The sequence below is a fragment of the Panthera tigris genome, chromosome B1, assembly GCF_018350195.1.
Source record: "Panthera tigris isolate Pti1 chromosome B1, P.tigris_Pti1_mat1.1, whole genome shotgun sequence".
In the NCBI taxonomy this organism is placed as follows: Eukaryota; Metazoa; Chordata; class Mammalia; order Carnivora; family Felidae; genus Panthera; species Panthera tigris.
In genome coordinates, this window is record NC_056663.1 from 189,470,555 (window position 1) to 189,488,075 (window position 17,521).

The following is a 17,521-nucleotide window of genomic DNA, read 5'->3' on the forward strand; positions in this document are numbered from 1 at the left end:
AAGACGGCCATCTCTTTCAAAACTATCTTATATTGGATGCATCGACATGAAAGATAAATCTATATAAACATATCAGCAATGCATAAATGCATTCAAATTCAAAAGGAAAGTGAAAAGAACAACAACAACAAAAATGTATTATTGCCCCAATCGAGAGACCTCTGGGACTGTATACATTGTCACGTTTTCACAAAAACAAATATACCCATATGTACACATATACACAGGATAAACTAAGAGAAAACCCTGTTATTGTCTCGAAGTTGGTAACAGTTTGTAAATGATTTGGGCTGCAATGTGGGCCAGTTTTCTCTAGGATGACAAAAGAAGAACCAAGCTGATGGTTTCTAGAGGAGGATTTTCTGGACAAAAACTTCATCTACTTTATATCTTTTAGACTGAACCACAAATGTATCACCTCACAGCTCATTAGCCTTAGAGAAGGAATAATTTAGCTAATCATTATCCAGCCTTAATGATGCATGGAAATGGGCTGAGCTCAGCTCCAGGCAGGCTGACCTGTTCCATTCTGAGGAAAGGGCATCCAGGCCATGGCAGCCACCTCCAGCCGTAAGCAGACTAAGAGTCACATCAACTGAAGCCAGGGGCCAGGGGAGGGGCCAGGGAGGGGGAAAGGGCTCCTTTCGGTTTTGAAATTTCAGTATTTCCATACTGTCAGGTCTCCACGTGCTGCAAATCAAAGTAAGATTAAAGTCAGAAGACAAGTGGGTGCGTGCCATGTAGGTACAGGAGGAATCTGAACATTCTGTAATTCTGGGATAGAGAAAAGAAGGAAGGAAGTGCACTGATGGGTGTTTATGAGAGATTTTAGACAGCCAGCTTTGCCACCCTGCCTTAGCTCCATTTCTACAGTAGTCTCTTCATTTCCTTCGCTGGGAGAATTCCAGTCTTTGCTCCCTCGCTCATGTAAGTGCTTACTGGTTTTCTTCATTGCTCTTTGCCACCACTGCAATTAGAATGATCTTTTGTCTATTTCCTGCACTGGAGTGTATATTTTCTAAGAGAAGGAAACAGAGCTCATAACTCGGCATTTTAGTTTCCTTAGGATACAAAAAGGAGATTTATAGTAATATGACTAATCTCACAGGGTTGTTACGAAGGTTAAATTGGTGAAGATGTGCAAAGTGCTTTGAATTGTGCTTGGCATAGGGTAAGTGCCCCAGGCGTATTTGTCATCATTGCTATTGATTATTATTGTTCAAATGAGTCAAAACATAGTCTTTGTCCATGAGGAGTTTCAATCCACTTGGAATTAAACTTAAATTTATTACAATGAAATAAAAATAAAAATTTGGTTCCTTAGTCACACTGGCCACATTTCAAGTGTTCAATAGCCACATGTGGCTAGCGGTTACTGTATTGACCAGAACAGATAGAGAACATATCCATCATCACAGAGCCTTCTATCGGACAGTGTTGATCTAAACTGCCCTCTCGTCAATTTCCTAATTCCCTTTCTCTTACACTAAAGAAAAGGCATCGCATCTATTTCATCCATCATTTTATTTCTAGCACCAACTTATTTTTATTGATTGAATACTTCTACAACAGTCAGCTTAGTCTGTAAGTTCTCCCCCCATATTCAAAAAGCAAATCAAAGGTTTTCTCCAAATTTCAGACTTACAAAGCACATTTCTGCCTGAAATCTCCAGTAGAATGGCCTACAGAAAAGCACTTTGCATTAAACATGTTTGGCATCACTCCTCTTGATGTGTTTGTTTATAGGAGTTGGTGACAGCAACATCTACACACAGTTACATGTGACAATCATCGAAATCATCTGTGAAAGAGGGAGCTAGCTGCCTCTTTAACCCTGTTCTCCTCTTCTTTGCCTGGATACATGACCCAATTATATTTCCCTGCCTTCTTTGTATTCTGATTTGGCTATGTGACCCATCCACAAGGCAGTGGAAGTGGAAGTTATATGTATAATTTTCAGGCTGAGCTTTTAGGAAGTATCTCTTCCTCCTACGTGCTCTATTTCCATTTCTGTCAGCTGGATGAAAGTATTCCAAGGCAGTAGAGCATGGAGGAACCAGAAGATGATGTATTTGGGGTCCGTAAGTCACCACATGGTGAAAAGACACTACCCTGCCAGGAACATCTTCTTTGGAAAGTTGTAGGAGACATAAAGCTCAATTTTGTCAAACCTTGGCAATTTGGGGTCTGTTCGTTATAGGATCCAGCATCATTTTTACTAGTATGTCAACCTTTCTTATTTTCTGACCCTCATGTGTCAAATTCAAACAGAAACTGTGCTGACCATACACTAAGTAAATATTTTCTGGACTACCAGGTATATTCCAGTATCCTATGTCTCTCCCATTCCAATTCTTACTAATTATTATGTCTAACTCATAAAACGTCCTACATACTAAATTAAGCAAATAATCCTCATAACATCAATCAAAATTCAAATCCACATTTTCAGTGTTCTCCTTTTATTTTTGTCTCAAACACTTTGTGTCCCCACTAAACTAGACTGCTCATTATTTCTGTGTACCTCCGCTCCATTTTCTCACTTCTATGTATTGTTTTAGATGTTTACCATGCCAGGATACCCACAGGTACCTTTCAAAATCATACTCCTCTCTCAAGGCCATTCTTATATTTAATTACTTCCATTATATTTTTTCTTCTCACGTTTTTCTATGTGTAGTAAGTTTATGCCTTTGCGATCCCAATGTACCTTCTTCAATCATCATACCTGGCACACTACTCCATAAGAGAATAGGAGACAATATATAATAGTTCTGTCTCTAACTGAGCCATAATAAGTACCTGAAGGGAAGGAATTCTGCTTTATTTGTAACTTAAAACAAACCAACCCAGAAACAGTGTCATGAACATAGTAACTGTCTTAAACACTAAAGACTAAGCAAACAATATAATGATGAAGAGTAAACCCTTGAAGAAGCCACAAGGCTGAATGAGAGCCACCTTCTGCTTCCAGGAACTCCCAGTCTAAGACTGGCAGCTGGAGGGAGTTAAGGCAGAAATCTGATCAGCATCCTTGACATCTGGCACTCCCTCAATCCCCCGAACCTCTCAATTCATCAAAAAGTCTCATTAGTGTCACCTGTCAATGTTCTCTCAAATCTGGCTTATTCTATATCTAATCCAAATTACCATCACCTCTCGCCTGGGCACCACGTAACATTTTTCATTTGACTCACACAAACTGAAGACAGGATAATCTTGTTTTTTACTGACGTTGCCACCTCCCTTTAAAGCTTCTGGACATTTTCTGTTTCTCTTAGAACAAGCACAGAACCCCAGATGGATCTGGTCTTTAACTCTCTCTCAGCTCACCTACAAAGATCCCCTTTGCTTTGTCTAGCCACAGGAACCTTATATTGATTCTATCACTCAATCTCAAGGTCTCTCCTTAGGGATGCCTTTCCTCATCTGCTGTATTAAGCCAAATCCTCCTAGAGGTGCCCTACCACAATACCACGACCCTCACAGAATTTACCATGGTTGTAAAAATAAACTCAATTCTGGGGCACCTTAGTGGCTCAGTCAGTTGAGCATCCAGCTTTGGCTATTGAGTTCGAGCCCCACATTGGGCTTGCTGCTGTCAGCACGCAGCCCGCTTCGGATCTTCTGTCCCCCTCTCTCTGCCCCTCCCCCACTTGCACTCTCTCAAAAATAAGTAAACATAAATTCTAAGATTGTTTGATAAATAAATGTCTGCCTCCCCTACGAGAGACAGTTCTATGTGAGTTTGATGAAGGCAGGGACTGTGAATTTTTATTGATAGCTGCTTGCTTGACATATGGTAAATGCTCTATAAATATTTGTTGAAATAAAGAATAAATGAATAAATAATTCTGAATCTATTAATCCTTTCGTGAAACTTTTTCTTAAGGAGCTAGTGTTTGGCTGATGAGTCAGACATGCAACCTGGAGTTACACTGCATTGTTACAGAAGTAAATGAAAATAATTATAAAGACACAAAGAAGCTCTTAATTTTACTAGGTAGTAAAGTTCAAAACATGAAAACATCTTGGCTAAATTTTAAAGGATAAAGCAGAGCACACCAAGGAGAGGTGTTGTGGGATGTAGGAAAGAATGTAAGTCAAATGAAGCCACTGTATGAAGCAAAAATCGTGAAAGAACTTTGCCTGTTGCGGGAATTCACATTCTGAGAAATAGAAGTAATGTGGCAAGTTAGAGGCCACAGAGCCAAAGGCAAAGTGTAGAAATAAAGATAAATGCAGGCGGTTTATCAAGTGACATGTGATTCTATTTTCTCCCAAAAAGTTATCTCATCTTAATTTACATAAGTGGAATCACCTAGCTATATAAATAAAAGTGATAAAGCTTATAAACAAACTTTCATTTAACTAATTTTTTCCTGAAGTAGTCTCCCAATTGGAATATATGTTTTAAGGCACACATCGACATGCTTTTGTAATATTAACCCCCAGTGTTGTTTCTATATATGCATATTTTTTAAAGAACAATATTAAAATTGCTGTTTTTGTTTTCAGATACTGGTGCATTTTTCTGCAAGGTGCCATGGTAACTATTTCTTTAAATAAATACTGAACACACTATCCAAAGCTTACTTAATTGTTGCATATATTTGCTGCTTAGTAATTTTATAATAAAATTCCCAATGCTGCAGCTATGTTTCTTGCCAATACCAACCTTTTCCTTAAAAGGAAATGCTCCTAACACACAAAGACAAATGTTTTCATTAATTTCTATATCTATAAAGATAAGTGTTCAAGTTTTAGCTAGCAAAAACATGTCAAGGATATTATACAAATAACACCCCTCCCCCACCACTTCCCACCTTGGTTTTCTGTTTGATAAGGCAAGTTTTGGTTACAAGAACTTTCGGCCAATGACAACAGTGACAAAACTGTTGAAAAAAATTTTTTAGAGTGACTAAGAATTCATTAAGAACAATTCCTTTTCAGTGCTTTGGACTTTACAAATGACTGTGTGTGTGTGTGTGTGTGTGTGTGTGTGTGTGTGTGTGTGTTTGGTCATACTGTATCCTAACAAAGTATTTGTGACAAGGGTATCCGTATTAACAAATGAAGGCTCAGTGACTCAGAGAAGTTAAATGACTTGCCCAATTTCACCAAACAAATTAGAAGTATCAGCCAACAGGACCTCTCATAAGGTGTCTTACTGGAATTCCTATGGTGTTTACTATCAGAGGTGGAAGTATTAATAGATATCACAATATAAAGATACCATAGGAATACTTCTCCTTAGTTAAATATGTGTCCGTTCTTCAAAACTAATATGCTGCTCGATTCCCTGTACTTTACTGGGTTTCAAGATTTCTGATGTTATCCTAGTTCAAGGAACAGAAAATAACATTCTTCTTGAACATTGCATTGTTATAAAAATAAACTGAGTATTTAATTACTTTAAATCTTTGCTACAAATGACAGTATAATAGAAGTTCTTATACTCACTACATGGCATAGACAATAAAACGCTTTTCATCGGGAATATTTTCTTGAGTTGTAATTAATCGTTTTTACCATAGAGATCAACCTCGATATAATAAAGATAGGCTTAAATATACATTTTCACGTCTGTATTTCACTAGTTGACTTCTATTCTGAACCACAGACCTGTGTTAATAACAAGCACAAAAGGCAGTATATGAACTGATGTTCACGTCACAGGTTTGGATCTTGGGTATGCACAAAAAAAAAAAAAAACCACACAGAGCTTTTGAACCTGATGAGCCCGGCCCAGCCTTGCAGCATCTCCCTCACTTATAACAGTTCAGTAAACTGTATGATATTATGAATTAGAAGAGAATAGACTCAAGTCTCTTAGGAGCATACTATTGTTGTCTAATACAGAAAGTTGAAGTTTAGAATCAGATAACTCTAGGCTAGTCCAATCCCCCATTTCTTCGTGGTTGATATTAAATGAATTACTTAAAGTACTGAGAATTTGATTTCTTTATCTGTAAAATAAGAGAATTCCTATCTCTTAGTGTTGTGATGAGGAGTTTTAAATAATATACTAAATATTAAATAATATTAGACAAAATACGTAAATATTAAATAAATATTAAATACTATTACTTAAATAATATAATGTAACTGCTATTTTGTTTCACTCAATAGGATTTAACTTCTCACATAGGTAAATGTAAGATGCTATAGGAAACTTCGTATTTTCAATAACTTCTCTTTTTTTAAGTGTTTTCTCAACATTACTGTATCTATCCATTATAAAATGTCATGTTTATTTTCATTTGTGGTATCCTTTCTCAACTCTGTATCTTTCCATAATTGCTATAAGTTGTGGAGAGCTTTGCCAATATGGAAAAGTTATCTTTGCTGACTAAAGCAATTTTCTTTAAAATAAACACAGGTTTTGTGGCTACCCAAGAGCCCTCTTCGTGTGTACTTAGAAAGAACTAACAATGTGGTTAGTTGAAAAGGTTTGGGAGCAAAGTACAATGTAAACAAAATTTTCTGAATTTTCGATGGTTAAGAAAGTAACTTGGAAGAGTTAGCTTGAGTAGCTTTTTGAGTAACTTCTACCTCAAGATGATTTAAAGTGGACTGATATATCTGGCTCACCCAACGTCTCCTTACCTCTTTCTTCTAGTAAAGCATGCTACTTCCTCTAGATAAATGACTCGATCCCACCCTAATCCAAGATCCACATAGCTCTGATTCCGGGAAGAGACCTTTTCTCATACAACTCCTGACAAGTTTAGAAACACTAGCCAAGCTTGGCTCATCACAATTCTTACAATTCTTTTCTGAATCTCTCCTCTATCCCTTGTTCATCGCTCTTTCCTCTGGATTCCCTAAGGTAATATGAAATACAGCTGGTGTTCCCTATGACCATATCTCACTTCTCCCTCAGTCACATGGGAAACCTACTTACAATAGGTCAGAATGAGCTAACAAAGACAAAAGCAGAGCCCATTCAAGCATTCATTCTGTGAACTAGTCATTCGTTGAGCTAATTTGGATACCGTACCTACTAACAGCCAGTTCTAGATACTGGGAAAATGGCAGAAAAACAAAAGAAATAGAAGTTCTTGCTTTCATGGAGCTTACATTTTTTTTTTGTAGGGGAGCGAGCAAGAGAGAGGAAGAAATAGAATGGAGGAACAAAAATAAAGATACTCAATAAACACAATGCAAATGCAAAACATTAGAAAGTGATAAATGTTATGCAAAAAATAATACAGATTGAGGGGATTCAGAAGATGCAGGTTCAGGTTACATTATTGAATTGAATTGTCAATGTATGGCTCATTAAGAAGATAAAATCTGATCCAAAACTTCAGGGAAGTAAAGATTTTAACCATATGGCTTCTTAGGAAAAGGCTAGATGAGCAAGAAGTACAAAGGTCCAAAGGCATGAAGTGGTCAAGAAACAGAAAGTAGGTAATGTGTCTAGACCAGAGAAGGAGAAAGGGAGAATACTAGGGGATAATATGAATATTACCTGGAAATTAAGTCATATAGGACCTCAGCGAGTACACCACAGTAACAGTCTAAAGAAGAAAAACCATATAACTGTATCCACTTGTACAGAACAAAAAGCATTTGACAAAATTTATCATTCGTTCCTCATTAAAATTCTCAGAAAACTAGGAAGACAAGGGAACACCCTCAACTTAATAAAGAGATCAGACATTTATACAGCTCTTATTCAACATGTTGTAGGTAGCGTGCTACAAATTACATCCAAGTCACATCTTACTCACATCTTATAAGTTAATAAACTGTTTTAGGAGGTTAAATAACTCATTGACAGCAATCCAGCTGGACTGAGGCATACTGGTTAGATAGGTCTCATAATGATCCACTGAACAAGTTGAATGATAATCTACATGACATTGGACATGCAATAAATTGTCACAGCTAGAGACCAACTCTGTGAGAGTGATATAGCGTTAAATTTTACTGCATAGGCTATGTCAAGGTGCTAACTCATGGAAAAATCTATTTTCGGGTGAGACTATAATTGACAATGTTTGTATAATTTTTCTTAAGTTTCTAAAATCCCTCCTACAGTCATTGACAATAAATAAGCAAATAACTGCTATCAATATATAGAATATTGTCCTAGAATACTCAGGTGGAGACAGAATTATAGCATATGGCTGTATTCCTCAATCAATAAATCAGGCAAACCACCAGTATTATGCATGACCCACACTGGGAAGCAAAGTCCTTTTTAGAAAAAAAATCAAGTAATAAATAAATAGTATTTAAAGAATACAATTGGGTTTAGTACATAAACAAATGTACTTTCTCTGCCAATGATAAAAGAGCATCAAAGTACGAAGTAGGTGATGCAGCACAGAAATTGTGAAATAAACCAAAAAAAGATTATCAGAATCAATGGAAAAGAGAAAGATAATTTAAGCCACAAAAGAGATGTGTTCCTTAGACATGGTGGATCAAAATGGTAAATACTTGAGTAAGAAGTAATTGGAAATTTGTAACAGAACTCCATTACCACATATATTTCTTTTAATACATAGTTTATTCAAATTTATTATATATAGCACAACATACTAATGTCTCCCTACAACCTATATTATCTTGATAAAGTAAAGCATTTTTACAGCTCTGATTTTCAAAAGGCCATTTGATTAATAAGGGATGCTAGCAAGTTGGATTTGTTAAGACTATGAACTGTGGAGACGCCATTACCGGGGCTCAAATCCTAGTGCAGCTGTTTACTAACTCAGAGTCCATTTTATCTTTACTAATGGAGGATTATAATCAATATGAATCTCACAGGGCTGTTGTGATGATAAATTAAATATTTTATGTAAAGGTGCTTAGAAGATATCTGGAAAAGAGTAAGAATTTAACAAATGATAGCTGTCATTGGTTTTTGAGAACATGGGGTGCACCATGCTAATAATGGTCACAAACTAGTGACATGATCATGAAGAAATTATTAACATGACCAATGATTCAGTGGCTTTATGCATTGTTTATTGTAATCATTAGAGATAAAGATGATGAAATTATATGAATGTATAGAAGTAATATGCAAGTGATGGTGCTAGTGATTATAAGTATTGTGAGATCGTTAGTATTGGTCAAGAGCAAGATGTAGTCAAATTCTGGATTTTTCTTTAACTCATGTTAAGGTTTTATAGCTAAGCATTTCTATTCTAATAAAAAACCCTTTAAATTGAAACCTCTGCAGAACAGTTGGAGTTTTTAACGGGTATCAACGTCTCATACCATACTCCCACATCAATTTACTTTTATAATGCAATTTTGCAATATGAAGTTCCTTAGGAACAGAACAAACTAGTACCCAAGTGCCTCTTTCATGTTAGTCTTTGAATGTCAATATCCATGATTATCATAATAAAGATTTGGGGGTCAAGATCTGCAAAACAGGATTAATTCCTTATGATATCCAATTTCTCCTTGGATTGGGCAAACTTAATTTTACAAAATTCTTCCATAGGGAATAGAATGTAATTCTTGAAAAAGAGAACATTTTGCATTGCATTTATTTAGCAATTCAAATCATTTGGTGCACCAAATACTAAAAAGCTAGAATGGAAATTTATGGTTCCTACTCACAAAAAAGGTCTTTTACCTTTAGACTGGTCATCTTTCTATGTGGAATCTTGATGCATGTACCCATGTGAACCTGCTCAGAGCAGCTCTTTAAAGCCTCACACATTTCTTGGCACAAAGCACATCCTCAATGAATCATATGTAAAAAATGACAAAGTTAGAAAATACCAAAATACTCATTCCTGGCTAGAGAGAATTAGAACTGCTTCAAGGGGCACTGACATTTGACGTGGGCTAATATGCATTATGAACTTACACAGTGGTTTAAAAATCAACTTTGCTCTGTATAGGGCCAGGAATCTTCGGTGTGCTGCCCAGGTTGAAAGATTTATTTCCTGATTTGGGGTACATACTTGACCCAAAAGCCATTCCGAGCCATCTGCCTCCATCAGAGCAAACACTCTCATTTAGAATGCATCTATGCAAATTCTTTGTGATACAGAGTCACAGAGGACCAAATAAATCTGTGTGTGAGTGTGCGTGTATGCATGCATGCTGGGGTTAGGAACTACCTCACATGTGCCTTTGCAAAAGGTCTGTCCTGCATGGATTCTCCTTCCACCCACCCCTCACTCTCAGGACCACACTCCCAACCCTACCTTCTACACTCAGATTTGTACAACCCTCTCTTCAAAACTCAGTTCAAGCTTCTCAGATCAGGGGATCCCCTCTCTCAAACATTTAACTTTTTCTCTCCCCATGAGATTTCATCCCTTGATGCCTCTTGGTTTGCAGATTTAAACATCACCACAGTCTCAGCTTGTGCACTTTATGTCCCAATTCCTGGAGAAGAACCATGTTCTAATTGCATGAACTGGTTTGAATATGGGCCTCTGAGACCCTACTGACCATATTTCCCCTGAGATGAGAAAACTCTGTTAAGATAAACATACGTTTTCCTCTGAGCCAGCACAGTTCAACCCCATATTGATGAAAGGGCATTTATTCCATTAGCTGAGACTTACTCTGTTGCCTAGAAACAATTAAACACTATTACAGACTGAATGTTTGTGTACTCGTAAAATTCATATTTTGAAATCCTACTCTCCAATGGGGTGATATCAGGATGTGGGACTATGGAAATTAATTAAAATTAGGTGAGGTAATGAGGGATTGGGATTAGTGTCCTTATAGGAGTCACAAGAGAGTTTGCTTCTTCTCTCACTGCCATGTTGAGGATACACCAAGAAGACGGCCATCTAAGAATCAGGAAGCTGTCCCTCACCACACACCAAATCTGCTGGTTCCTTCATCTTGGAGTTTCAGCTTCTAGAACTATGAGAAATACGATTCTGTTGTTGACAAGTCACCAGTTTTGGTATTTTGTTATAGTAGCCTGTGCTGACTAAAACAAAGATAATCTATCTACATTTGCCTTCTATGTTGCTTCTCTGTTCCTCTACAAGAATAGCAGCAGTTTTGCTGGATGAGGTATTATTATTATTCCCCTCCCCTCTTCCTTCTGAGAAAATGGGGGCGAGAGAAGGATACTAATTCATTCCATTATCCAGAAATATATGTAAATGGTATTTCAAGAAGAGTGTTTCAAAGTTAGTGATAAGTCCTCTGACTACAGAAAAATGAGAAAACAATGAGAATTAGGCTGGGGTCAAATGTGGGTCTAGATTATTAAGGGCTTTTATAGTTCACCAAAAACTTTTTTTTAACTTTTTAATGTTTTTGTTCATTTTTGAGAGACAGAGAGAGAGCACAAGCAGGGGAGGGGCAGAGACAGAGAGGAAGACATAGAATCTGAAACAGGCTCCAGGCTCTGAGCTGTCAGCACAGAGCCCAACGCAAGACTCGAACTCAAGAACTGTGAGATCAGACCTGAGCCCAAGTCAGACGCTTAACCAACTGAGCCACCCAGGTGCCCCTGAAGTTTTAATATAAACACTTGCACGATAACCAGCGCTGCTGCCACTTGAGACATGGTATAATCAGAAGAACCTATAACTTCCATGCTCAAGTTCTAGAAAAATGTTCTAACATTTTTTTTAATGTTTATTTATTTTTGACAGAGAGAGAGAGAGAGAGAGAGAGAGAGAGAGAGAGAGACGGAGCATGAGCGGGGGAGGGGCAGAGAGAGAGGGAGACACAGAATCCAAAGCAGGCTCCAGGCTCCAAGCTGTCAGCACAGAGCCTGACTCAGGGCTCTAACTCACAGACCACAAGATCATGACCTGAGCTGAAGTGGGACGCTCAACCGACTGAGCCACCCAGGTGCCCCAAGAAAAATGTTCTAGAAGAAAATATTCTGTCTTGCCAATATATCTGTACCTTAAACCCCCTAACTCATTCTTTGTTCAGCTCTATGACAAAAGTCATTAACTTTTACAGTTACACTATATCGTTTGTCATATATTCGTTTTGTTTTGTTTTTAAATGTTTATTTATCTTTCAGAAAGAGCACGAGCTGGGGAGGGGCACAGACAGAAGGGGACAGAAGATCTGAAGCGGGCCCTACACTGACAGCAGCAAGCCCCATGCGGGGCTTGAACTCACAGGCCGTGAGATCATGATCTGAGCCGAAGTCAGACGCTCAACCGACTGAGCCACCCAGTGTAAGAGGTCATACACTCTTAATAAGCAGAAATTTAGACAAAGGCTAGAAACTTCGGAATCAGAAAGACCCTCATGTCGACTAACATCTTTATTTGTCACCGATAAATCTTTGACTTATCTATAAAATGGAGATAATAATACTCACTCTAAACAATTGTTGTACAGATTAGTTAAGGGTAAAATTCCCCTTTTGTTCTTTCCATTACAAGTCAAGGGAAAAAGAAAATTTAAACCAAAACAAAAAGAGCCTAGTTGGCACATGAACACATGCTATCTACTTAAATGCAAGTCAAATCATCCTATGTAACTGTGTCACTCTTTTTTGTTTGTTTCATGTTGCTGTCATATTAGAGCTCAAAATTTCCCCACAGCCATTATATATAGCACAATGCATTCCCAGGGGACATTTTCTTCAAGCAATTATACACATTTTAATATGATACGCTTTTAGTTTGTACAACATGTTTCATGCAAATCACATCCCAAAATGCTATGCAGAGGTAAATAATTCACTTAGAGGATTCAATAATACATAAAGAGAACTGGAAGAAGAAATTAGGAGATGTTGGCTAGACAGAGAATTGAAAACCTGAGGTTGTTAATAAAGGAATTAACTCTGGTGAAGCAAAGAATTAACAGTGAACAAAGCAATTGCTGCAGAATATGTAAAGTGCATGGAGATGCAAGATGTTATCAGAAATTTAATATTCCTTATCTGGATGACAACAGGGCCAAAGTAATGTAAAACAAAATATCATGAACAGTAAAATAAGAGAAGAGATTCCAGAAACAGAAATTAAAAAGTCTGTAGGACTTAATAAGGGAATGACAGAAATCCCTTTATCTATGTCACTGAATCCTGGATATGTTGTGCTTATAAAATACTTTGGAGTAGTAAAGAATGTGCTTCCCCAGAAGGAAATGAATGGTTAAGAACGGCAATTCCTGCAGCCTGCAGGTGCTTGAGATACTGTCATAATTCATGGAAAAGTAGAGGATTTGGATTCAAAATTAACCTGACCACGAGGCTCTCATTCCACCATGTATTACTTTTTGCTTGTTTACCTCTGCATGAGGGACTTCGCTTTGGGTTTCAGATTTTCTCATCTACAAAATGTTGCTTATGACAAATGTGCAGAGGGGAAGATCTAAGCACTCTGAATTGTAGAACAAGCTTAAACAAACTTTACTTGTTAGCTCTTCTTGTGTCTTCTCCTGACTGGTTCCCTTGGGGCTGGACATTTCTCTGCTCATTCATACTTGGATTTATTCAACCAGCTGATGTTTTGTGAACTATTAGGTTATTCCAGGGACTGATTCCACTGCTTCAAATAGTGTTGAACCAAAAAGACACAGATGCTCCATTCATAGGGTGCACAGTCCAATGGGGAAGAAGGAGATTATGGAAGCAAAAAAACAAACTGTGTGAGTCCAATATGGAATTCCATAAATGCTATAAAGGAAACAAAGGAAATGTGAAAAAGAATAGAAGCTGACCTGAAAGTTAGAATATCCAGAATGTCTTTCTTTTGAGGTGACACTGGAGCTGAAACATGAATAATTAGGAGTGAACCATATGGGCAGCAGGGAAAAGTATGTTCTTGGCAGATGAAGAACATGTGTGGAGACTTTGAAGGGGGAAAGACCCTGGTGCATATGAGGGAAGAGAGCGCCTTGGAACAGCTGGGCTTCCTCTGGGCTCAGAAGCTTCTGTGCTTCCTTCTATCCCAGTGTATCTCTCACACTGTAGTATAATTTTCTGTTTCCTGGTAGACCTCTTCTACAGGACTGGAGTATTAAAATTAGGAGCTGGGTCTTTCTTCTCCGTAAATTCATCTTGTCAATTAGAGATCTTAATACCCTGTAGGTATTCCATAAATGTTTGTTTAGCTAGTGAAAGGACACTAGCCCCCGGGGTATGCAACTAGGAAAGTAAATATTTTAGTGGAAAAATAAACAAGTTGAGCTACACCCCTGTATTTTGATTATATACCTCCACCATTCAATAGATCAGAAAAACCTGTAATCTAAAAGGTAGCAGAATAGCCCTAGGGTACAGATAGGAATTAGATAGTACTTATCCTCTATGATCTCAGAATATAGTGGGGAGAAGAGTAAGTAAATGAACAATTAGAGAAGTGTGTGTTAGGTTTTATGACAGATGCCATTGTGACAGGCACAAAAATCAGCCAAGGGTATCTTTGAAGGATTTCCTGGGATGGTTTCTGCTTTTTTCTATAATATTTGTTTCTTAAACTAGATTCAGTCAGCGCATTCTATTTAAGAAATAATGATTGCACTTATAAAATGTGCAGAGGCTTATTAAAAATAACAATTTACAGAGACTTCTCTCAAAACATGATGGGGGTGTACATAAACAACTCCTGAATGAGTCATTAATTCAAGGTACCGTGTGAATCTCATTGGATTACTGATAGGAAAGAATACTTTAGGATATCATAGAAATCTTCATGAAAGAGGTAAAACATGGGCTGATCATGAAATAGGGAAGGAATTTTAGAGACTAAAGAGTAACATAAGATACAAGACATAGGTAAAAATAGTAGTTACCTTAGTAGTAGTTTGTCCATATTCAAACAGGGATAGTACCTTATTATTCCTGTTTACAGATGGAAAAACTGAAGCTCAGATCAAAAGTAAGTTTTCCAAGGCCACACAGTAAGTAACGAAATTAAAATATGAAACACAAAGTCCAGTGCTATTTTCACATGGCTGGTTGAGATTTTTTGATGTATTGTTCCAGACAGATGGATTTATAAGTGGGAATCAGCAAACATTCCATACCATAGATCCAATTAGTCCTAGGATCTACAAGTAACTTGTTTGAGACACTCCTGCTACTCTGTCTCTCCTCAAGCATCTTTCCCATGGAGCCTACAAGTACCGAGGAGACTGAATAGATGGTGGGTGTAATGGACTGAATTGTGCCCTTCCCCCCCCCCCCCCCCCCCCCCCGTTCTTGTGTTGATGCCTTAACCCTCAATATGACTATATTTGGAGATAGCGCCATTAGGGAGGCATTAAGGTTAAACGAGGTCATAAGGGTGGAGCCCTAATCTGATAGAAATGGAAACCTTGTAAGAAAAAGAAGAGACACATGAGAATTCTCTCTGTGTGCATGCACAGAGAAGGAGCCATGAGAAGACACAGTGAGAAGGTACCACCTACAACCCATGGAGAGCAGCTTCACCAGGAGCCAGCCCTGCTGGCACTTTGATCTTGGACTTCTAGCCTCCAGAACGGTGCTAAAATAAATTTCTGTTGTTTAAGCCACCCAATCTGGCATTCTGTTAGGGTAGCCTGAGCAGACTAATACAGTCTGGTAAGGAGACAGGTGGTAATTAGCTTTTGTAAAATTCCATACCCAAGTCACAGAAGGGCTGTTGCAACCCACAGGATGATATTGGTCACCCGCACGTTACCGCCTGGCCAGTGGACCAGAGTAACTGTGATGAAACAAATCTATGAGATTCCAAGATGCAGAATTACTCTGAGCAGCCTCATTTTCTATCATGACTCTTTTTATGATCTCTTGCCCTTTATCTTGGTCTGAGGCTACTGTGAACATTGCCTCTTCTTTCTTTCTAGAAAAATTCTATGGGAAGAATGGCAAACTCCATTTTACACATAAAGAAACTGAAGACAAGGAGTAAGTTGCCCAAGGTCATAGAGCCAATATTTTCCTCAGTTTTCTAGCCTGTTTGGTCTTATTTACATATCCCTGATGTTGGATCATAGGCTCCTGACTGTGGGCCGACATTAATCTCTAATATTTCTCATTCAATATAAGAATCTATGCCCTTTCATCAAATTCCAAGTCATAACCAGAGTGAGGCAAGCCTGGAAGCCCAGACACCCATCTTTGAATCCGGGTTCATCTTAAACTGAAGTAGGCAAAAGAAAATGGGTTTAGGTTAAAGCAGGCAGGAGTCAAGTTGAAGAATTAATACTCTGTTAAGCTGCCAAATCCTTCCTTCCCCAAATATGGAAACTGAGGCCAGAGTGGTTATGATTGTCTGAAAATCACATAGCTATCTAAAGACATTATAGTTATGTCCATGTGTCTTATGGGAAAGGAATCATAAGTTGGAAAAAAGAAAGAAGTATGAAACTATTGTTTAGTTTTTAGTTTGTAAATCATGAAGAAACTTCAGTGCATAGATCACAGAAAAAAAAAATGGATTGAGGATTTTCTATGTATCACACAAAGTATTTCACATTAGGGAAGCTATGGCGAAGCAAGCAATTTTAAGTCCAAGCCCAAATACAGGAATAAAGCTCACTGAAACACAGCAATAATAATCCTAGGTGTTCTGCAGACATATCTACAGACCTCCCTTCTCCACCTCCAAAAATTCTCGCACTCCCTCCCAGGCTTATAGCCACACAGCAATCTAAATCGACTGTTTGTTCTTGCAAATCTCATTTCATAAACTGTTATATCTAACGTTGACCTCAATTTAAAGTGCATGACATCTGTACTTCCCTGTACCTTCCAATTTTGCAATTCTTTCCAAAATAGCAATCACATTTTTTCCAGCAGGATGTATTTTCTTACAAACTCCGTTGCTTATTGTCCATTTCCATTTCAGCCAATACCCAGGCAGACCTTCTTGTTTTACTCCTTTATTTGTGAGCTGAAACACTGAGAGTGCATTTACTACTCAGTCAGCCATGAATCCTCCTGGGTATAGAAGAAAAAAATCTACTTACCCAGAAACTCTCCATCTTCCAGGAGCCTCTGGGGGGAATTCCTATACTTTCTTTCCAGAAAAGAGTTTGGGGAGGGGTCAGTGGCCATAGACTTCTGGAAATTACAGCAAGAAGCCTGGTGTTATAAATTTTTGTTTGTCCTGCTTCATGGAGAAAGTCTGACCTCCTATAACCCAAACCTTCACCTTAGGTGAACTCCAGCATCAACTACTGTGTGAGTCACTCCAAGGGAGTGTAAGTTGGTGGGATATAATTTAGTGTTGCCCAGCAGGAAAGAAAATAACCCACTCTTTACACCAAAACACCAGTCCCGTAACAAAGAACTCAGTCAATCAACTGGTCAAAAAGTTTTGCCTTAAAAAAAAAAATCAACTAAATGGATTATGTGTGTGTATGTGTTTTCATTTGATTAAACTCTTTTGATTTTTTTCTTGTTACCAGTGATTAACTGAAACCAAATGCTTTGATTAGATCAACAAAAGAAAATCTCATTCACTTAAGTGCTGCTATGAGCTGGTCAGGGATGTAAGATGCTTCTATGTACACCATCTCATTTAATCCTTACTAAGAATATTCTGAGAAAATTTACTAACTCCTTTATCTGCCTACATAAAATTTGGTTCCCTAAGCAGCT